Here is a 24,575-nt window from a genome sequence, read left to right on the forward strand (position 1 = left end):
TAACCACTTCCTTACTACGGGGTTTTTACTGCAGGCCATCATTCTGTCTTCAAACCCTGTTCAGGGCGTCCTCTAATGTCTCGAGGGGAAAGAAGTTTCAAGAAGCTGAATTCGTAACATAAAGACATATGCAGGAGCACCACCCAACAAAACTCCTGCAACTGCGTCCACCTGTCCTATCAAACTCGTGCGAGGGTAGGCATCAATTATATAGTTGGCCCGCGAACACCGTCAAACCCAGTTTCACTTTTCGGGGCTTCTCGGTCAGCGCCCATCTGAGTTCATATTGCCAACAAAGTTCCTACGCTGGAAATGTTTGCAAGAGCAGATGTCAGCCTATCGCAAATTGAGACGTACCACTAAGTGAAGGCGGCCGACCAATGGGAAACAGCCCGCATGAGGAAACAGCACCACGCAAACATCCACGGCCTCTGGATAAGAACTTTTCATCGAAAGGCCGTGAAAAACCTAACGCAGGGGTTTCCCCGAAGCCTCGATTTTCAGTGCCAGTGCTGTGCAACTAGCGTAGGACAACTTAATCACCTGAACAAGTTATATAGTAAGCTTTACGGCGACCCGCGGCGGTGTGGCCCTGCGTGGACATTTCGCATTGTAACTGCCTCGCAACGAGCCGTGGTCGATCCCTGCACAGGTCCTTCGACCACGCTCATCACGGTCCCAGCACCGTTCTTTGACCCTTCGAATGCGAAAAGCATCACGGAGTATTCTTCAACGTAGTGTGGATCTAGATTGCTCATTTCGAAGCACTCTGGGCACTTGAACTTTAAAAGGTGTTTCCTTGACATCGTCGTATGTGAACTCGCTGCGAAAGTGCTGATGATAGCGCAACGTCTGGCTGATATTTCGGACTGAACAACCACGAACCACGACCTGCACGAGAAAGCTCGCGTTGCTTTACCAAAATGTGATTATAAAGAAGACTCTATTCATTAGGATTTCGTGCAACTGTACTTTATTTACTGCACTACTTTCTATGAAAAGTATTACTTCACACCGTCATTTAGATCCCCAGCATGACCGAAGAATACTAGGTAGTTTTAATTATAGTTTATTTCTTTTGCTCGATTCACGCGTCATTCCAATACTTTAGCAGCTCGACATTTATTCATAGCAGAACCATGTTTCCCTAAGTAGTGTGCTACGTTGCTCTGTTAAAAGCTTTAAAAGAAATATTGTGTGGTTACTGTTTCTTTGGTTTTTGCAAACATCTTGCTGCAAGATCGCATTCTGTAGACCACATCGTTCGATAAAACACACGACAAGATTACTTGCCATGTTTGAGAAGAAAATAATGAGAATTGCCTTTGCCTGCGCCCCTCGTAACGTTACGTCCAAAACATGGCGGCCGTTACGTAATCTGGCCCCTTCCGATGTATGACCTTGTCTAAGCATTGCCTTAGAAGTTTGCTTTCATTAATCACTGGGAGTGCGATGAGGGTAGTGGTCGGTACCAAGAAACGCGTAGATGAAGGCAAATTTGCATTTTTTTTTCTTGAGAAACCAGACGTAAATGTTCTCCGTATAATGTTGTGGGATGCGGAGCACATAAAATGCTGTCTTGCTGAAAAACTTGCGCAAGAATAAAGCCGCTAAAAGTGCAAAAATGTTTTTTCAAAGGGCTTTAAACAAGAAACTTCAGGTCACTTGAACTTAAGAAGTTACTTGTAGCAATTGTAGTAATTTTAGCGTCAAACTCCGTGGTCGTGCCATGCCCTCGGAGCCTTTGTCCACCTTCTCTTCGCTGCCAGTCTCAGAGGCCGTGCTCTTTCCTCTCTTCTACCTCAATATCGTGTCTAAGTGCTCCTTTGTCAACAGACGACCACTGATCGCAGACGACGCTGGCGAGTCGTGACCGTTCCATTTACTGCTGGATTGCGCTGATAACACTGTGTACAGACGCGCTCCGCTGGGCGGCACGCATCATTTCGCCGAAGGCGTGTCTTCCGTCATTGCATAAACATAGATAACTGAAGGCAGACGGCAAACATTGCTGCCTCTATATTTCGAGTAACATACGTTGTAATTTTCGTTCTTATATTTATATTCGTTTTAACTACAATGCAAAGGAGTTGTCTTTTCTTCGAGGGGTCAATGGAATGCTTTCAGTAGCCATTGTTTAACTTGACACGCTTGATCTGGGAATCTCCTGTGTTTACGAACGGATATTTGGCATCTGTGTTTGGGAACACACACACGTTACCCGCTATTTTCCTGCCTTTTACTAAGCTAGATATCATTTGCATGACTGTTGTCGCGAAATCCAACGAACGAAAACGAGTACTCTTGTTTCAAGGCAGGAAGAAAAATGGCATACAATACACAAGAAATTATTAAAGACTGCATCAACTCCACAGTCAGCCGTTAAAAAAAAAACAACAAAGAAAGAGCAAGACAATACTTGATATTTTGATCGCGAAGTCATAGCTGGTATAAACATCACTAACGTTACCATAAACGGTGAAGCTCTTTTTTCGTTTCTTGTCAGGAGGTGTTCATTGACAAAGACGCCACAGAAGTTACTACAGACACGCATTCGATACATTGTTAAGTAACAGGAATTGTCACGAGTGTTTCCTGAAATCTTCATCACTTGCCTGTGGCTTCATCTAGATTTGAGATAACTTTGGAAAACCCGTCGCGCAAGCAGCGATGATTGGCTTCCTCAAGGCGTTTGTTCTTCTTTTTTTTTCACTGTGGAAAGTTTCGCGCACACTAAACCAAGACAAGATAATTCACACTGAAATGAAACCACAACGAAATCAAACGGACTAGCCCACCTTTCACTCTTATTGGCGTTCTTCTTTTTTCTTCACTTGTCATTACGGATCTTTCTTCAAGACGTCAGTGACTTGCTACCAATTCGATACGTTGAACTAGACCCCCGCGCTTAAGCCACAAACACATCTGACAGTCCCCATTCAGCAGTTGTCGGTACTTCCTCCTCCGCGCGTTCTCGAACACTACACAAGTTATGCAGCAATGGCGAACTATTGAAATATAAATTCTAAATATAAATATATTAAGGAGAGCTCGAAAACGTTTTTCATCAAGCTTACCAGAAACAGCAATCGATGTGCGTCATATCCAAATTTCGGCCCCGCTGTCAGACTGCTGAGAAGAAAACGTTGCACTGAAGCGAAGATAGAAGACTCGCAAGCAGGTAGACAGGCGGCTCACACCAAAAGACGAACAGTCTTCACTCCAAAAGTCCGCTCTCACAAGACAGACTAGCTAGCTAGAAAAGCCAGCCAACGAGCCGCTGACGACACCAAAACAGCACGTCGCTAGTCCCCACTCGAGTTGCAACAGCGTAACAAACACTCACGGCAGGTTGACCGTGTAGGACACCTTTGAAACAGTGCTCAGAAAGAACGCGGGCAGTGCCGGCAAGTGACGGGGACACAACGCGTGCCGGCGAGACAGGAAAGGTCGGCGGGGGCCTCCAAAGGGTTGCGAAACGGGCGCCGCGGAGAGTGACCACTTAATTCTTCACGACACGAGAAAAAACAAGGCTGCAACAAAAGCCGCAGCAGAAGCAGTAGCGGCAGTGACAGCGGTAGGCACCGGCGTGTAGCAGACGACAAGATCACGAGAGGCGAGAAGCAGACGACACACACACACGCACACAGCCGCGGCAGCCGTCGGTCCACGCGGTCAGCCGGCGTTGCGAAGTTTGTCTTTGGGGCCGAAAGCGAAACTGCCGGCGCCGTGAAATCGCGATGGAGGAGGCAACCGGAGAGGAGGGTTGAAGCCGGCCGCACGAGAAGCGAGGGCGCGCTAACGTACGCAAGAGAGAGAGCGAGGGAACGGCACGCAAGGCGGAGAAGGAAAGAACAATAGCGAGGCGGTTTGTGTATATATATATGTTTTTTTTTCTCCGCCACCCACCACGTACGGGCCAGGCCGTAAGGGCTGACGACGACAAACAAGCGAAGAAGAGAAGGAGGAGGCTTCGCTCGACCACGCGCGTTTTCGCTGCACTTCGTATCTTCGAAACCTCTCGGGAAAAAAAGGTGCAGCACACGCAGAAACACGAGCTTTCGGTATCGTCGGCTAATCAACGAAGCAAGGGAGCGACCTGAAAGCAATCTGCGTCGTCAGCTGTCGTTGCGACCCCCCCACCCCGAATGCCCCGAACGCCGTCTGCTTCCAAAAGCTCTCCAGGCGGTCGATGTTGACCAATTCGTATGGCGTGAGCAGTTCATCGAGTTGTTTTCGGAAAAAGTTAATTTGCACCTGTCGTGCTAGAAGCTTATGCTGCATTGTTTACTGATCACAGAAACTATTGTCTGAATCCAATATAGAAAAGAGAGGCCAATGCCCCCTTGCTTCCGCGAGCGGTTTCTGAACAGACAATGATAGCAAATTGAGCGACGTGAGAATTTTGTGGCGGGCTTTTTCCCGCAAGTTCATTCGCATAAAGCGTTACAGAAGCTCAGCTGCATCGTCTGTTAATAATAGTAATAATAATATTAATGAATCGGTTATTTGAATGTACTATAACGGAGCTTAGTCCAATGTCGTCTGCCGCCAAAAACTGCCTGCAATGCAGAAGCCGCGTAAGAAACGAGTGGCCCGAAATCAGTATGCTTTCGCTACGTTTTCAAAAGGAAAAAGAAACAGCTGATGCACGCATTGACGAAGTGAACGGTGCGTGTGCGTTAAGTGTCCCGTATGGGATCCGTATGGGCCAACCTACTTCCTTTGTTGTGACATGCCGCCACTTCTTCTGACGCATGTCTCGGTCTCACTATATGGAAATATATGTTGCGCAGAAAATTAGAGCCCGGAGACAAAATTTAGTGTGCACTGGGGTGTGTCACGGGAAGCACAACTGACCACGTTAAACCTCAGTTGCCTCCTCCACCCGACACCCTCGTTCTGCACACGCACACACAGACACACCTTCGTTTTCTTATTGCTCTTATGAGGACCATCCATTTGATGCTGCCCTAAATTCACTTTTCTGGTTATGAGACATTGTAAACAGGGTACTAAGTTCTACTGCGCAATATGAGGCACCTCAGCTCTGCAGCCTTCGCAGTACTGCACGCATCTAGACGTGGCGGGGCAGTAAAGCACGTTCGGCGCGGAGGCGAAAGCTGCGTGCTCTTGTGCCCTCCGCAGGTTCCTTATACAGCATTCGCTGCGCTCACTCGGTCGAGATCGGTGGTGCTCGCTACGAGGGGCGAATGAAAAAAAAAAAGCAGTCACCGCCGCCATCGATGTGGGAGGCAGGGAGGAAGAGGAGGAGGAGAACGAAGAGGTCATCGGGTGGAAAGAGTGCGGGTAGTTCACCTGGTGAGCCCCTCCCGCTGTCTCTATTCTGCCGGCTGTGACAAACGGACGGTTGACGGGGTCTCTCTTATTCGCGCACCCCTACTCCCCCCCCCCCCCCATTTTTTTTCTGCTCCAGGAAGTGGCGTGCCGGCCTATGCAGTAGATCTATAGCGTTTCCGATAAAGAGGACGTTGTGCTTTGTGCCAAAAACCACGTTTTAACTCACGCGTTAGGCGATGAAAAGCTAGAACGGAAGAGAACGGAACTAGGCAAGGGTGACAGGCGATCCGCCATCCAATCCTCGCCTAACTTACGTTGGTCCGCCAAGTTCTTTTTCGCCCCTGTACTGCGTACGCATCTCGACTTAACCCGAGTACGACGGTTTTTCAAGATATTATCTTGAAGATTTTCGCGAACTAGTAGACTGTTCTTTCACTTTTATTTCGCCGATTTGTGTTAACGTTCTAGTAATTGTTGTGCTGACCCACATGGGCGATCTCAACGACGGGTTGTTACCCTTCCTAGAAAGTTCGCAAAGAAAGCAAAGACTGGGAGCGCGTTTTCCAATATTCTTCAATTTTATCTCGAACTGTTATTTAGGATACATTCGCTCGACCTGCAGAGCGTACAGTGTTGTTACAAAAAAAGAAAATTAAAATAAGTGATCCCGCCTTTCGTCGCAATGTCTTCAAGCAGTGGATCAGGAAAACAGCAAATTTTAGTGAAAGGCCGGAGACTATGTTGTCTCATATCCATTCAGTGCTAAAAAATTACTAGCGGGCGAATATTTTGCTGCTGAAGCACTGCAGTTGAACACACGAATTCCAAATTGATGGATCACTTCTTGCCTTTTTACACCATCTTCTGGTATAACCAGATCCCCTTGTTGACAATAATGGACCCTTGACGGCATTTGTGAGACGACAGCGGGCCTACAAAGCCAGAAGAACCGATCAAAGTGGGCCTGCACTCACGGTCACGCTGCGTTGAAACTTTCCACGTTGGTAGCATAGTGCCAGAACACACGCCTCGGTGAGCGATGGAATCAAAACGGGAGGAACGCAACGCACATTCTCGGTGACACCTCCGATCGTTTATGAAAATGTAACCGTGTCCGAGATCTGGAGATGCCAAAAATGGGCGCGCTCCGCATAATTGGGCGCGCTTACTATCAAGATCAAGGCCCGTGTTCACGAAAAGCTGTTACGCTAGAATTGTTTGTAAGATAAACTTCGAGCCAATACTGGAAATACAGCGAATACGGACCAACCGCTGGCAAATGACAACGAAAAGCTTTGCGAATTCGGCTCCAGGAGCCCGAACGTACGTGAGCTTGCATGAGCTCTGCAAAGCTCGTTGCGTAGGTATTAAACGTTTGCTGAAGCATGGATCGTTGTCGTTTGAAATGTCGTTTCTCTCTGCATACCTAGCGACTGGTGTTCGAGACGCGAGGTCGATAAACGGACACCTGAGCGCGCTATCTGTCCGGTGTAAAGTGCTTACACACAATGTTTCAGGTGTATATGAACTGAACTTGGGTACCGCGGCACTCCTCTTTCCGCGACTCTGTTCCCAAGAGATTTAGAAAACCAATACCTGAGGTGTCACCAGCGTTCTACCGTCCCTGTCGTAATTTCGTTTCCTGGCTTCTTTTCACTGCATGTTATTTTTTTTCATGCCTCCTTACGACCTGCTACACTAGGAAGGACAGACACTTCCCGCACCGTCTACATATGGGCAATAGAGGGATCTATATTGGATCGATACTACTAGACAAGTGCTACTAGACAATGCATGGTCAAACGACACTGGTCTGCTGTGTCACCCTGCTGAGTAAAACTACACTAGGGTAGGTATAACCTCTACAGGCGCTCCATGCACAATCGCATACGCCGCGATCACAAACAAAGGGGCTGATGAAAATCACCATATTAAAATGTGTAGAATCTGACTGAACCTGTTCTGCAAGCTTGAAGAGCATGTGTAAAGTGCTTAAGTAAGACGACTTCGAAAGTCATTTGGGAACCCGCACTAAAGGCAACATTGAAGCGCTCTACAGATGATTCAAATAAAATCCGTCCGGTCCACGTATTCTTAGCAACGTTCAACGGAATCAACTGATGTGCCGAGAAAAGCACGGTATTCGATCATTGCAACTAACGTAGAAAACACACAGACTTAAAGTTTATTTTTCTGCCAGAAAGTGGCAGTCTACCGTTAAGTACTGAACCATATCTCCAACCATCCACCAACAGGCGGACCATGACACTGACATGCTGTTGGTTTAACACAACAGGACGCCTAGACAAATGCCTTTAAATTTTCATTTGTTCCGTAAACTATAGCCAGCTCCTACCGAAGCTATAGGAACCAGCTCCTACCGTGGTCATTTACCAGCATCAATTATGTTGAGAAGACTGCTTCCAATAACCAATGTTTTGTTGTACTTCGATGGTTTAGAATTAAATATCCTGGTTTTGGAATGATATTTATTGTTATCCAAACTTTTTTCTTTATTCTGCATTTTGTAACTATCGAAGCGTTTTTCAATTGTTCAATTCTTCTTTCCAGTTAGCAAATGTCCAATTAGCCATGTCTTCTTGTACTTTAATGGTTAACATTTCACAATACTTAATCTTGAAAAGTGTTTTTATTTTTAAACAGATTTTTCTACGGCGTATATTACATATTCATCGTTCTAATAGTTAGATCCAACTCCTGCTAGCCACCAGTACAAGCTCTGCTGAACTTTGTAAAATAATATAAGGAGAGTATACAGCTGGTTAATAATAATAATAAATTATGGGGTTTTACGTGCCAAAACCACTTTCTGATTATGAGGCACGCCGTAGTGGAGGACTCCGGAAATTTCGACAACCTGGGGTTCTTTAACGTGCACCTAAATCTAGGTACACGGTGTTTCGCATATCGGCCCCATCGAAATATGGCGACCGTGGCCGGGATTCGATCCGGCGACCTCGTGCTCAGCAGCCCAACACCATAGCCTTATTAAGCAACCACGGTGGGTATACATCTGGTTGTTTGAGATCGATATCTTTATGTCATCATGAAGCAGGTTCGCTTCTTTCATTGCTTTGGAATATGTTTTAGATCAGGCGCATTTTCTACTTGCGGGACCGGCGCTTTCCTACTTTTCTAGAGATGAAATAGTTGATTCTCTCATACCTAACGTTGCTATAGCGAGCTCTGGCACGGAGACCGCTTTCCGTAAACTCGACAAAACTCGCTGAACAATTGACACTTTTTAAACCATTCGGCGTCCGTACGCTTCTGGTGCTTTTGAAGACGCAAGAAAGCTGGTGGAATAATTCTCAATGGACAGAGATAACTGCCACCCCTGCGAGCGATAACCTAAAGATTTCTTTTTGCGCGATTCTGGTCCTTTATTTTTCTTTTTTTGGCATCGACCATTCACGGCCGGCCTATCATGGTGATAACGTAGGCAGAGTGCCACTCGGACCACTTACAAAGCACAAAAATACGCGAATAACATTGTATTAGGTTGTAATAGAATTATTCCGATCCAGTGTTATGATTCACAAAGAGAGAGAAAATTATAAAAGAAAGGTAGGGAGGTTAACCAGGACTGAGCCCGGTTGGCTACCCTACACTGGGGAAAGGGAAAGGGGGACGGAAAGGTTAAAAGAAGAGAACGTCCACTGGAGATATCAGTCGGTCACTCAGTCCGGATCACAGGGTGTACGAGCAGTGAAGGGGCAGATCATGACATTATGGATTCAAACTGTTTGTCCGTGATACAGCTCCTTGAACAACGTGACTGACTCTTTTTTTTTTTTGTTCCACGATTATGTCAATTCGGTCGCTCGTTCCATACATCCAGTGATTGTAGAGCAGTGGCTGTGGCAGGTCTCTGCCACAAGCGCCTCATTACAACCTAAATACCAACGTCGAAGCCCTGCAGCGGAATGGCCCTCCATTTTTGAGGAATGGCCCCTGCCTCATGATAAACTGTCGCACGTGGTCTGAGTTATTCGGAGTGGTTCCGTCAACTCGAAGGGGCACTAGAAATCTGTATAGTACCTATCTCAACAGACACCTTTAAATGGTTGCCACTGCCTACACGAAAGGGCAGTCTAGATTTCGAATTTTCGGCATGTGGAGTGGCCAGTAATATCTGTAAACTCTCTTCAACTCAAGGTCGGCTTCGTCGTCCTCACCTGACGAGAAGTGAGTCGCTATACGTTCTTCAAAGTATCTTAGTATCGTCAACTGCCATTTTTCCTCCTTTCATATGTACAGAGTGTATAAGGGGACATTGCACTAGCGCGTAAGAAAGGACACGAACAGGAACACGAAAAAGACACACCGAACGCTAGCTGTCCGAACCTGTCCGTGTCTTTCTTTAGGCGCTAGTGCAATATCCCCTTACACGAATAAGCACCAACCAACCCAGCTTTCTGCCTTTAAGTACAGAGTGTATCAGCTAACCTTAGCCAAGTGGCTATAAGAAAAAGAAACAGGTTTAAGATACACGGTGAAAAATGCAATTTTTACTAACTGTGGCGGTCGGTCGTCAGAGGTCTGGCGACCGAACACCATATATCATTTAGTAGGATCTTACACCACGCTTTCTTAATCTCTTTTTTGCTTTGAACAGCTTGGCTGAATTTAGCTGGGACACGCTGTATGTAACGTGGTGCTACTAGCTCTTGCTTTGTTATCTTGGCTCCCTCCTTCAGTGGCTGCAAGTCCTACCCACGATGCCCATACCCTGTTTATTTCTTTTATCTCTCTCCTGTTTGCCGCGTTGTGCAGGATAACCTAAAAACACCATGGCTCGGCATATCGTCTCCAGCCCGTTCATATTGCTTTACAACGCGTTTTCCTCGCTTTTCCAGAATGACGGCAACTTGTAAGCTGTTTTCGCAAGCAGAGGAGTTTCTCCTCCCCCTACTGCCTCTTTTTTTTTTCTCTTCTTCTTACTGTAAGCCCCCCCCCCCCCCCCCCTTACGAAGAACGCTCTCTTATCTACGCTCCGTCAGAACGCGCCAGTTAGCCATAGAAGTGACTTGTGCTATATAGTAGCCGTATAGCATCACACGGGATAAATAAGCACTAGACTTAAAGGGCAGATCAAGTGAATGTTTACTGCAGACGTCGTGGAAGCGTACATTTGCCCAGACGAGTAACAACGGAGCCGTAACAACTAGAAAGGAAGCATTCGCGTTACTCTTGTGCATGCAGTCGAGAGCTCAGGACAGCCCCCTGTGATGAGCCTGCCTGCGCCAGCCATGTAAACCTGTACTTCACACTGCACATTAGTGAACTCGTTCACGTCAGTTTGATGGCATTTTCTTGCGCGAGCGTAACGATTTCCGGCGCGGGCTGCCGAATGTTGAGGAAAGACGACCACTTGCAGAACGCCTGTCAACTTTCGCAATCAACTTTTGTCCAAACATATTTTCTTGGCACCTCGGTCGCGTCCCCTCGTCGACGAAGAGATGTTCCAATGGCTGTCAACAAGTTCCTGAACGGCGGTAGTCTCGATTTGAGACTTTGAATAGACTTCGATGATTACGATAATTGAAAACATTTCCTTCGTCTTTATCATCAACACTTCTTTCTCTTAAGTTTTTGTTCAGTCCCATTCCCCTCCCACAATTTTGAGTAGTACGGTCAGAACTTTGGTTCAGACCAACCTAAAAGATTTTTCATCATAATAAATGTCGCTCCCTCTCTCCCCACTTGCACGGGTTTAAATATAAGGCTAGGTGCAGATGTCGCCGCGGCGTATCGCCGAACGGAATGGTTAACCTCCACATCTCGTCGGCTGTAGTAGTTGCATGCAGCGCAGGCGAATCGAATGGACCCGCACGCAGCACGGCCCGGGGCTCAGTGCCAGCCACACGTAACCGAGGATGCGAAGACAGCCCGTGTTTGTTTCTTTCTTTCTCGTCCCCAATGTCTCGCTGACAGGTGTAGTCGCAACGCAAGTGTCGACGCAGCTAACACACACGCTCGCGCACGAAACACCGGCAACCGCGCGCGCCTCTGCAACCGGCGCGTGAGTTCGCAACGCGCAGGCGCGTTTCCCATTCTCCGCTCGCTCGCTCGTTCGCCGAGTCGGCGGCCATTACGCAGGAATGCGCGGCGTCAACGTGAGCGTGGTGCCAACACCTTCGGGCCACGTGCGGGCTATCTAGGCGCGCACGCGGGCATCTTTTAACCCTGCCCCCTTCTGAGGCCCTGCGCGTAACTCGCAGCAGCGGAGGTGCGCTGGAATGCAGCAACACGGTGCCGCAACATAATGCAACAACAGAATGCAGCAACACAAACATGCACGCAAGCCGCGTCTGCACTTACGCAGATAACATTGGCAGGTACACGCACACAGATGCTTTCGTTTTCGTTTCTTCCGTTATGCGGCACTTATAGAGACCATATAGAGTAATCAGTGGCGTCGGCTTCTGTGGTTGAATGTCTTAACAAAACAGTTTAGAGCTTTAGTTTGTCTTTTTTTTCCTCGCTTTGTAGTTCCTGCTTTTGCCATTGTTTATTTTTTACACGTTTCTTCGCTTTCAAGAAATGGTTGTTATTTTCTATTGACTGCTTTTGCGTAAGCATAATTTTCTGTTCAATATATAAGCACACATGACCTTTCGTCAGTCATCTTAATTGGTTAATTTGTTCCTAGCCTCTCACAAATTCTTTTTTTTTTACTTTTGGTGTCAAATATAACACTTCATCTGAATGAGCAAGCGTTGCATATAGCATGGCGGTGACCTTTATCTTACATTAAGCTCTATCTCTATCTCTGATGTTATCTTGTTTCCATTGTACATTTTCGTATGAGTTGAATCACGCACCCCGTACTCTATTGCTTTCTGGCGAAGGTATAATGCCTATGTCAACAAACAAAGAATACGTATTTCAGCAACTCCTTGGTCTTCGAACTCATTAACTGCAATGTAGCAACATACAGTCACTGTGAAGACAGCCATCTGGTTTTCTCGTGAGCTTGTTCCTCAAGCAGTGACCCTCATGGCATACAGGCAGTTGTCAGGACTCATTATAGTGCGCGGTGCAACTTGTCCGCGTTTTTTTGTCAGTGTGTGTTCTCATGCGTCTAGTAGGACTATAATGGGGCCTGATTTGCTCTCTTTAGCAAACTCCTCGTCAGATTTTCCAAATCTATGACGTTTCTTACTATCTTACAACATCGTTCATACAGGTATTACTAATATGTCGAAACGAGTAGCCGTCACCATTAAAAGGTGTCAACATTTCTCTTATTTTCATTTCACTAACGGGATGGCCAAGGATTCTTTGTCTTTTGTGATCATCGCTTTCTTATCCCACTTGGTCATTTTTCGTTTATCATCGGCTCCTTGTGTCAGTCGGCCATTAGGCTTCAAGAACATCTGTTGAAATGAATAAGTCTTTGGATTCTTGCTGTCAAGAATCTAGCAGCTATACAGGGGCTCCCGGGGAGGAGGGAGAGGAGAAGTAGAGGGCGAGAGTGTTGCGTTTGAAGACTTCGCGACAGTAGACAGTTTCGAATAGCGCTTGTCGCCCTAAGCACGTTAAACTGAGTCATCCTTATTGGACGTTACGGTGCGCGTCCTTTCAAGACATTTATTTTACCGTACGGGAACGCAAACGTAAGGACGGCGTTAAAAAACAAGGGGCCGTCTGGTGCCTCGTGGCAAGCGTATGGACCAAGCCAAGACAAGCCATTCCCAACTATCCTGTTGTCGTTATGCGGACGCGTCTAGTTACGCCTACGGGCGCCGGAATCGCTGGAAGATCTCAGAAATTGTGCGCGCTATGCGCTCATACATAACGTTTCAGGTGAGTTTAGGGAAAGCGAAAGCTCATTGCGATCGTAGCTGGCGATCAAGGCGAGTGAGAGCGCAGCCATCACGAGAATTCCCGCTGAAGCGGGAGCCATGGGTGCCGCCCATGCTCGACAACGCTATTTCTTAACGTACGTAAATATTCGAGCGTTAAAGTCGCCGAATAACGTACGTTATCGTAGTGCACGTTAACTGCAGGAACCCAATAACGTTCAGAGCATGCGCAGTGAGGACAACGCTATTTCTTACCGTACGTAATGCGTTTACGCTTGGTTGGAAACGCTGAACTAAGTCTTGTCTATTCCCGCATTTCCGCAACGACAATGTACGCCGAGTGAACCCCGCCGCTAAACAGGCGCGCCGGGGGCACCGCTTTCACCGCGCTAATCTCTTCCTCGCCCCTCGTTACACCAAAGTGCGTGCCGTGACATAAATCGGCTATGTGGCGCTGTTCCTGCATCTGCTCTCACTCCCCGCGAACGCTGTAGCTTAGTTGCGTCCGGCACATTAGGACCCACTGAGCACAAGATCAAGCCGATACGGGGTAATGCCCGCTCGGTTAAGCATTGTCGATAAATCGTCGAGTGGGATTATTTCACATTTCTCGCTGGTGAGGTGGTTAAGCACACCGTACCACGGTTACGCAACTAACTGTCCCAATGGCTAGCGCACATGTTTTAGCGTACTCCTCCCAGGGCCTTCTGATCTGGGAAGTAATACCGCTTAACTGAATTCGTCTCAACTAATGACTGGCGCAACGTAATGAGTACCATCGGCTAACCTTCCTTCGCACTGCGTGGCCTTCGTAGCCAAATTTTTTCTCTTAATGTCGGCGATAGGGTACGGCCTACCGTAGTTTAATTAATCTCGTGTTCTACTCAAACAAATAGGGTATACTACCTGGTGTTTCCACGAAGTCTTTCAGTAATACTTAAAAACAGCCTGTCAGAAATAAGAAGATGATCCCTTCAGAGGTATGTCGTCAGTGGTGGTGACCACGTGTTGTCGGATGATATGTGGCAATTAGTTGTTAGTTAACACAAATCTCTTAACTTACTTCTAAACATCTAGTTTTAGTGGGCTCATAGTAATCACGAGACTGAATCGAGCTCTCCGTGCAAGCCATATCAACTTTTGCATTTGGAAAGGATGCGACTACCGGCAGAAATACGGCACAACAAATTCCGGCTATCAGAGCGCGCGAAACCGAAACTGGGAAGCTGCAGCGAGTGCAAGGCCGCGCCCGTCGAGGCCACGTTCTGCTCACGTCGCCCAGCAACGGGCCGCCAGCGTGCTGCAGTTCGGTGCTCCTCGCTGTCTTTGACTTACAAACCGATTCGATATTCCTTGTCTTCACTAAAGCTTTTGATCAAGTACGCCACAAACGCCCAATGCTAAAAAAAATTCTTAAGCCCGAACCCGTATGTACTAAATTGGATTAAGAAATTTATGATCAACCATTCGCAGTTAGGATTCACAAACAACCACTTGTCCAGCACGCTTAAAGTATTTATCAAGTCTGCCGCAAAGCTTTGTCCTCGGTCCTCTCCTAATGCTAAAGTACCTTAATGGTCTTCATATCCACTCATCTTCATATATGCGCATGTTTGCTGACGACTGTGTTACTTACAGAGCCAGCCGCCGTGGTTGCTCAGTGGCTATGGTGTTGGGCTGCTGAGCACGTGGTCGCGGGATCGAATCCCGGCCACGGCGGCCGCATTTCGATGGGGGCGAAATGCGAAAACACCCGTGTGCTTAGATTCAGGTGCACGTTAAAGAACCCCAGGTGGTCAAAATTTCCGGAGTCCTCCACTACGGCGTGCCTCATAATCAGAAAGTGGTTTTGGCACGTAAAACCCCAAATATTATTATTATTACTTACAGAGCCGTTACTAGCTCATCTGATCAGATATTACTACAGCAAGACCTCGACCTCATTCTACAATGGTGAGATGACTCGCTATGGCTCTGAACCCTAATATATGCGAAATTATTTCCTTCAATCATAGTCATAACCCATTTTACTTGCCTTGCAATGTCGCCATCGGTCCGACATAGCGTAGCGCCAACTTTCAGAGCAGTTCGCTCTTAAATACAGTTGCACCCTTTGGGGTATACATCTGTCCCGCAACAATAATCGTGATCTGCCTTGCTTGTGTTTCCTTTCTTGAAAACCGAGCGCTCACTACTTTCCTGTCGAGAATGCTGTCTCACGCTGATAACGCGCATGCCATTCGTGACCGGGCTCGCAGCGTTAAAGGAGATGTGGGCAAGACAGATGATTATCGTCACACACACACACACACACACACACACACACGCACGCACGCACACACACACGCACGCACTACGCAAGCACTGGTGGATAAAGCTCGGCGTAAACATCGTTACACGGAAAGACGATAGCGGCAGCGGAGAAGTTCACCGTTCGCACGATGCACGGTGTTTTCCGGTAGCCGTTTATGGTTACTGAGGCAATATGGGCGTTGATACCCTAGGAATGCGCTGCAATAGCATTATGACGGCGGAAGCCGGTGGAGAACAGCGTCGAACCAGCCGAGTGACGCTCTCTGGGAGTCAGTGCGGCGATTTATCCTTGTTGCGGGGCATAAACATTTGTTCTCCGTCTTATCACTCGCGGTCTGTGAAGCACATTACGGCCAGCGCGGGACGTACGCCTTCCACCTGCGAGCCCACGTCCGACGCGGTCGTCAAGCACCACTGTCTGCTGTCCACTTGTACACGCGAGAAAGGCCATGCAGTTTCGCGCTTACACTGCTAAAGCTAATCTGGCGACAAAGTTATTAAATCGCCATGGGAATAATGGGTTGCACTAAATGGATCTCGATATCATTCGATGAGAATATGAACTGCAGCTTCTTTCATTGTTTTGTTTTCGTCAGCTTCACTGCGCGTTAGTGGCACCGGATTGCTTTAGATACCGGCGTAATGAGTATACTTCCTTCAGTTGTGTCAATTAAATTGCGTTAATATTTATTACGAATCGACAGTTCTCGCTATGCGTAACACTAGACGGATTTGAGTGGCTTCTGAGCAGCGAGATGTGTGACTCTTTTAGACGTATAAAATAATTACTACTTTCATATTTGGAAGCTTCACGAAACCGTACCACGGTAGAAATTTTCACGAAGGAAATTTCGAATGACGATATTAGGCGAAAACAAGTTATCAGAACATCGTTCGAAGCATGATATTTCGATACGAAATTAACGCCATGGCGCTTCCCAAGCTTCTTTCCTTCGTTGCTATATCCAGTAAGATTTCTACGCTCCAGCAGTATTCTTATCTTTCTAATTCGTCCTGACGTTGTGGGAACAAGCAGGGAAAAACGAGATCAGCCAGAACATCATTCGAGCCCTAATTCTTATCTCGCCGGTTAAATGAATAGGCATCTATTACCTAAGGAAATTTCCGCAGTGGGGTAGATGGCTTGACGCGTTCAAAACTTTAGCGCCAAGCGACGAAGGGACAGAAAACAAATCACGACACCTGAGCGCAAACTATCAGCTTGGGATGGGAGGTGGGGGGGTGGGGGGGGGGGGGGGCGGGCGAAGTTGGGCTCCGGCAGCGCAAGTGGGTATCCAGGAACTGATGCTCGCGGCTCAATCGCGGCAGCGAAAGGGAGGAAAGCGAGGTGGCAGCGCGGCAGGCTTCTACCCGTCCAGCCAACTGCCTACTTTGCGCGGCCACACGCGTTCGAGCGCGCCGTATCCTGAAATCGATCTGCATAACCATTGTGCGCGCTGCGTTCTCTTCGTTCAATTAGCGTTGAAGCGATGGACAGCTCGAAGGTCACTTCGCTCGCTGCTGCTGCCGCGCTCGCTCGCGCCAGCGTTTTGACAGCGGGTGTCCGCACGTCATCGAGGGGGACGTCTTCATGTTTGTCTCTGAGCGCTCACACCATGCCTGTTAATCAAGCTTACAAGGCAAAATTTCCACATTTATACGGCCAATAAAACTATTATCCGTAGTTCATGCGGATGTCTACTAGTGTGCTATCGCAATTGCTGCTTCGCCTTTCGGGCGAAACTGCGAATTTTCTTGAATGGAGTTCTTTTTAGTCAAAACTTCCCATTTGAGGCGAATTGTAAGTGTGGTAATTTGTGAAACAGCAACAACATTCAGCACAGTTGTTGGATAGGTTAAGGTCTCGCAGCCCACCAAATTTCAATGTGCTACATGCATTGATATAATACCAAAAAATCGTAAATATAGCCGCTTTTGAAAAGTGTAGCAAAATAAGACATTTTTTCCAGCACATTTCTGCATTGGACAGAAATCTCAAACAATGCTAGCTGACTCTTCTTCACCTATAAGTTTTTTACACAAATAAATGTATTGTTTGTAGTCATACTATTTTGTATTTCACGTTGTTGTGAACTTGCGAGAATGGCCGGTGCATGAAAATGGCTCATCCACACTGAAGAATATGTTAGGAAGACCTGCACGTATAAAAGGACGAACACAGGAAAAGAAACGAGGTAGACGGAAATTGCGCTCTTTCCGTCTACCTCTTTCTTTTTACCTGTGTTGGTCCATTTGTACCTGCAACCCTGCATAACATGGGCGCGCACCGACTCGCACAGGAAGAAGTTCTAAAACACCGAAGACTCTCGGTATTTTTTTTTTCTTCCTCAAGTATCCATTTGGCAAAGAAGCCAAGTTCATTTTCGTACTGCCGAGTGATATGCGCTTTTAAAAAAAATATTCACTGCAACCTAAAATGCGAATTTTTGGACCCGTATTGATCCAAAAATTCGCATTTTAGGTTGCAGTGAATATTCTAAAAGGACTAAAAGATGGCTGCCGCCAATCACTCAGGCACAGGCTACTCGCACCTGCCGGAGAGCATGGTTTATTTGTGTATAATAAAACCTTTTGCGCGGCCGCGTAACGTTTTGGAGCACTTCGGGCACGTTTACAACCTCGTTCTGCCAACTCTTCTTTGCTGAGGATGCGTTTCAGCGTCATTCTTAAGCTTCCGCTGCGTGCCACCACGATTTTCTACCAGCCACCGCAAGCTAAGTAAGGGAAAGTGGACCAATGGCAGGCGCCGGCACCACCCTCTTCATCCGGTTATCGATTTTCAGTGCAGTGGCTTTGCCCCATCGAATCCATATCCACTTGAGCGTGTTCCTCGCCTCTTGTCAGCCAATTAGATAAGACAAGCCGCTCAGTGTAAGCAACGTTATTCGTTTTTCAAGCAAACAAAAGTGACCTCCTATGAACGAGGAGAGCGTTTGATTGGTCTGTTGAGACAAACCTGTGGGTCACCACCCGATGCTTGCACCGGCAGTTACGCAAATTTGTCGTCAGGAGATTGGAATAAAAAACATATTGGAATAGTTTTACGTTATAGTTCCCCTGTTCTCATACATAGGCAAGGGCGATAGCGATAATTTAGCACTAACGGAAACATAGCTTAACCCTTACATTAAGACAAAGAAATTCTGCCATACAGCAGCGGAGAGCCGTGGATCACGCGCGAGGCGGCAAGGAGCGCCCGCCACCGGCACCGCGGCAGTGCTGCGACAGCGGGAGAAGGGACGGTGGGGGCGCAGTGAACGGTAGCGGCGAGAGTCACCGCAGCGACGCTGCGCGGAGGGAGGGGGCGAGAGGAGAGGCGCGAAACCGTGATCCGGTTTCGAGGACAAGCGGAGAGCGCGGCTAACGCCGTGCGCGAGAGATGGCGCCAGGAGCGCGCGCAACTAAGTAGCGCGGTGACCCCGGCCATGGAGGTGGTTACGGCGAGGTACAACGGCGACGCCGACGCCGAGCTGCACTTTAATAACAACGACGTGACGAGAGGCAACGGCGCAACGCGTTCGACATGAGCGAAGGATATTTCCGAAGGTATTTTAAGCTCTCCAAAACCAGAGCGTTACGTATTTGCGGCCAGCTAGAGCATCGCGAGATTTAGCAGTGTTGACACGGCGACGTACGGGCTGTGTGCGCTACGTATTTTTTAAATTTTTTTTCGCCACGCGTTGTTTGCACCAGTGCATCTGGAATGTGGAGGCTACTGGGTTGTCGCCGCCGTCAGTCAGTCGCATCAAAAGCGCCATCACTAGGGTCCTTACGGTTGAGGGAAAAGATAAAAGGTTGTGAGATTCCTCTTCCCGAGGCAGGAAAAAGCCGCAGTCAAGAACGCGCTCCTTTGACCGAGGCAAGATTCTCGAAGTCGTAGGATGTGTGGATGGAACTGTCATCGCAATCGTCCGCTTTAATAGCTCAGCCACCGCTAAACGAAATTCTAGTACAACCGCGGCCCACACGCAGAAAACCGCTTTGATTGCTTAACGCATCTCACTCCACCTAGCGACAAAAAAAAAATAAACAGCGCAGATAACATTCAAGCACCAGCTGTCCGCATCGGAAACTCACAGTTATTACTGCAAATTAAATCTGCAAGTGTTGTACACAAACCAATCGTTTTTTACCAAACTAACAACATCCTCCAATTACTATATCGCCCACAAAGTACAAACAAAAATGATGACGCAATCTCGCGGCAGAACGCTACTCGTTCATTGGTCTCCCTCGTGCCGCGACGTTCCACTCTTCCTCAGAGTGACGTCACCCAGACGTAACAGCCAGAGCGAACCGGTTACAAAGCGAACCGTTACAGAATACGGCCCCTTAATTGTACAAACTGCTTACAAACTTTATGGCTAAGTATTGTATAGCTTCCATTTTCAATAATGGTGATCTTAGGTACAAGTTTCCTTGCTTCTTTTCATTGTTTTACGTTATTGTAAATTGTAACCGCCCTCCCGCGATACTCCGGAACCTAGGAGGACCTTGAATAAATAAATATAAAATGAGGGAGGAAGGGACGGCGACAGCGCGAGAGCAAAAGTGTACTGCCGCGCAATCGTAGTGTCTGCGACGTCAACCGCTACGGGAAGGCGCCAGTTCACTTCGATTTTCAATACAACAATGACTTCTTTATCTTTTTTCGCTCTCTGCTTTGCACCGGCTAAGAAATGTTAAACGCTATCTCTCGACGCACGGCGCGGCCGCATGGATCGGAAGAGTCAGAAGTTCCTCAAATGTTATCGATACTTCTATCGGTTTTTTGTAATGTGGTCGTATGCGTGACGCTAATTGTGTAGCACCCACGGGAAGCCACCGAGGCACCACCGATTACACTGGAGCCTTCGACGAGTCATGTATAGAAGCCGAAGCTGTTGACCCGCAGATCAGATTTTCGACGATCGCCGACTCTTCCACATGTCTCTAAAAAATCGTTGGCCTCAGTATATCGAGAAATGAAAACACGCACAGCACTGGGCTAAAGCTTCATATGAGGGAGTAATTTATGCTGACAAAGAAATTTATTCACCCATAGGCACGCTCACAATTATATCAAAATAAATTTGCAATCTTCCATCGCGTGGTTGGAGCCAATGCTTACGCAGGGACCACGATGTGCCACTGTGTTTAACCTACATAGCTTCTCGGGCTACCTTCGCAGATTATTTTCAGATATTTTCTCAATCTTAGCATATTGTAGAACAAACTTAAGCGTGGCAACGCGGTAGTAAACCTAGCAAACCTTTTTATGTAACTTATTCTTGGGATAAGAAAAATGCCCTGCCTATCGCTAATACAAAATCAAATAAATTAAAGGCAAGACAGCAGCTAGCGGGAACTACGTACCGTCGAAACATTAGGTTTTCATTTTTGCGCTACGTCGTACAAAGCGCTCATTCATTTGTTTCATTGATTTGCCCACTTTGTAGGTACTAACCGGACGAGAAATGTGGGCCAATTTCATAGGCAGAGCAATCTAACACAGCTTCTCAGAGAGGAAGATGTCACGACAGGAAAAAATTCACCTACGATTACAATACCCCTTATTGCACAGTTTGAGCGCGACCCTGTGCGCGTTTTCATTTTGCGATATATTGGCTGGTGTGGACAACCATCCTCGTGCAAAACGTCGCAAACGCAGCGATTGTGGTGCGAGCGCCTCGATAATCGTAGGGATTGAGGCGGTGAAGGAAGTTTTGAAGCAGCTCTGGGAGCAGCAAATTTGGCACGTTGGAGCAGGTTTGAAGCATGAATTGACCGCTTAGAAGCAGTAAATAAACCGTTCTTTTTCTTCTTGTGCATGAGCTTGGTATATAGAGGTGAATATGAGTGAAATGGCGGCATATGAAGACAAAGATTTCCTTATTTGACCGTGCAGAACACTTTTAGGTTACGGCAGATCAGTTCTGCGGAAGTCGGCAAGACGAGAAAAATTCAAGCAGGGAAAAATTGTCATCCACCCGACTGTAGCATGACGCTACAAAGGAAACCCTATAGTTTCATAGAAATGTCCATTAAATTACGTACAGGATGTGCCAACTAAATGTGTCAAATAAATAAATAAACGCGGGCTTTCCGTAAACAGCGCCTATACTCTACGTTGATAGGATAAATTTAATGCTAGTCGATCTTTTTTTTTCGTTCTCTTTGTGGACAAGTAACCAATATTTAATTTTAATGAACTAGCATTTACTACCTTACTTATTGAATAAGGTGCCAATGTAAAGCTTGTGGACTACGTCGAGAAATGACCGTTAACGGCGTATATAGCAACCTAGGTCACGTATGGGCTTCATTGCCGAAAAAAACATTTGAGCAATGCTTGCGAAATTTTTTTTAATCCACCCAACTATGCATCCCTACACCAGTTATATAGTCTCAGAGGTTAAGGACGTCAGTGCGCTATATATACTAGGAACGGGCAAACCTGGGGCACGGTTTTTGGATGGTTCGGAAAGCGAACCGTTACAAGATCGCCAATGCTCGCTGAAAACTGTTGACACCTCGAGAATGAAGCGCGGTCACCCGTTCCCAATGGTTCCATGCGCAGAAGCGTTGTCATTGTCAGAGCGATTTATGATTAGTTTTAACGCGATAGCGTTAAGGAGCTCGTGTCGCAGAAAAGCCGGTGTCGTCGGCGTCGGTGTCGGTGTCGGCGTCGGCGTCCGCGGCGTTGGCCGTGAGCGATAAATCACGGCAGGCACTTCATAAATAAAAAGCAACTTCCAAGATGGGCTGGGTGGGAATCGAACCAGGGTCTCCGGAGTGTGAGACGGAGACGTTACCACTGAGCCACGAGTTCGATGCTTCAAAGCGGTACAAAAGCGCCTCTAGTGAACGCGGTGTTGCCTTAGAAACGAGCTGTTTCTAAGGCTCAGGCGCGCGTCGCTTGCTCAGGCGCACATTTCGTTGTCGCGTCGAACGCTGCGTTGCTCGACGCTCACCGCGTCCGATGCGGGGCGCGTAGTCGCTGCGCCGTAGCCATTGTCTTACACCCCTTGGCGGGTCGACGGGAACGCTGTCGCGTTCCACTCTTGAAGGCGAAGCTTAAGCGTCCTCCAATTTTTTTATTTATTTCACATGCTTTCACAGCCTTCGCTAGTTCTAGGTTGTTTTAAATTCTGTGATCGGTCATTTGTCCCCCTCATAATTTTTTCCTCGACATCTCATCAATTAGGTAAATTTATCAATTGAACTAATTAAATCTATTCGTGCGCAATGAAGGAGAAATATTCACAGTGGCCACCACGAAACGCCAATCAAGGTGCAGTGAACGCCATTCGACTAGTGCCCTCTAGCAAATTTTAATTCTTGTCGGCCTGCTGCTCAGATAGCAGAAAACCTTAGGATACAAATCATGTGAAGTACTGGTTGGCCTCATTGCGCGTTTGTCAGTATTTCTCATCGCTTGCCGACAAAAGGGTATAAGATATTTTTGAAAACAATAAAGGTAATCAAAATGTTCACTGGCTTTCTGGTCTGAGTCGTCGACCAATACTTAGAATAGGCTCAATTATTCAGGCTTATTCGAGGTTGCACCACAGGCGCCACAAAGCCAGTTTCTCAAGCCACAACAAATATTTCAAGCACCGAACGCTGGTTTATTAAAATGTTTTCTCTCGACCTGTGCAAGACACATCGGAAACATCGTTGCCACATATGCAGTTTCAGAGGCAAGTAGTATCCCAAAACGTTTAATTAGGACGACAATTTTACCGCTAAGGTTGACTAAATACGAAACTATACAAGCTTGGCTAGCCTTCTGCGACTGCAAAAGGCTGATATTGTGTGACGTGGCGCTACAGATTATAGCGTAGCCTGAGTGAAAATTTGATCGAAGATTGCGGTTGCCTTTGGATATTTGCGACCAAGAAGTTTCATGAATCCAAACAGAGCCTTTGTCGGTGTGCCGTACCGTCATCCCGGCAACCGGACGTGGCACGCGTGCGACATAGATGTATAACGTCACACGCACGGCGTTCCCCCTTTCATCGACTCACATGTGCCAATATGGCACAATACTAAGGGCTAAAACGTATAACGAAACTGATGAGCTATAGGCTGGCCAGACTGTGCGACCTTATTGGTTCAGCGCGGCCTTTCTTCCCGATTGGCTCTCAGAAGTGCACGGCTATTACAAGTCATCTTTAGCTGGTCCGCATTTACAAAAACGCGCAGCACCTTCATAAAAGTTTTGTAATGCATTCTGCAGCACAAACGGGTTTTCATTTTCTTTTTGTCATTTCATTTCTATTCCACTACCGTGCCCAGAGAGTGGACATATATCGAGATCTCTCCTATCTGATTTCTGTATATTGTGGTGTGCCACACGGTAGCATCACGGGCCACTTTCCTTCTTAACGTTTACATTAATCCCATTATCAATAGAAGCTAGCGCTTTGCGGTAATCATGTTTCATATCTGTGCTTCTTGTGTTGTTGCGTTGTTGCGTTGACGCAAAAAACCGACTCGGCGGACTGCATTGCGTCCACTGTCCTCAGTGGTCGTGCACTTTATTTTGTGAAGATAGGTTGTGCATAGCGTTCCGGGTTTGCAGTTTGCCCAAGAATAATCATATTCAATTTAGCAATTTCCCTTGTTTAGATGACACATACTGAACTATCCAGGGGGGGCTACCACGCGTTGCGCCGTTTGAACGCGGGCCGCCAATATAGGAGGAGCGCGCAGTGCTATCCCTCAGACTACGTCAGAGGTGCGCTCCCAGAAGATGGCGCCATAGTAATTATTCGCCCCCATAGCCAAGAAAATATGTCCGCGTTGATAGAAACTATCAATGACTTTTTATAGAAGTCGTTCCACTTTATTAATGCAATGATGCTCAAACACATACATTTGTAAGAGTGAAGCTATTCAGATAGCTTCAGTTAGATTTCATAGTGAAGAGGGCCGTTAACAGACCACCTGCAACTGTGGTATAGGTGACTATACACATAAGCCGATTCGTCATATATACGTCTTGCCACGAGCGATGTGACCACAGACCCCATCCAGAATGACCACAGCGCTCTGTCATGGGTCCACTGCTGTTTGTTTTCTGTATAAATGATGTCGTTGATGCAATGGCGGGCACTTCTCCTC

General features: G+C 47.1%; 1 protein-coding gene across 4 annotated transcripts in view; it reads right to left on the reverse strand.

Moving 5' to 3' along the window:
* The window catches only part of LOC142575598 (uncharacterized), a 311,632-nt gene that overhangs the window by 198,689 nt on the left and 88,368 nt on the right, over positions 1 to 24,575 (reverse strand). The window contains exon 1 of one of the 4 annotated variants that reach the window (XM_075685081.1): positions 3,078 to 3,684. The exons of the other annotated variants lie outside the window; for them this stretch is intronic. The gene's annotated coding sequence lies outside the window, so the exon portion shown is untranslated. Of the gene's footprint in view, positions 1 to 3,077; positions 3,685 to 24,575 lie in introns of those variants that run through there. 4 annotated transcript variants of the gene reach the window in all.

The sequence above is a fragment of the Dermacentor variabilis genome, chromosome 3 (genome assembly GCF_050947875.1).
Source record: "Dermacentor variabilis isolate Ectoservices chromosome 3, ASM5094787v1, whole genome shotgun sequence".
Taxonomy (NCBI): Eukaryota; Metazoa; Arthropoda; class Arachnida; order Ixodida; family Ixodidae; genus Dermacentor; species Dermacentor variabilis.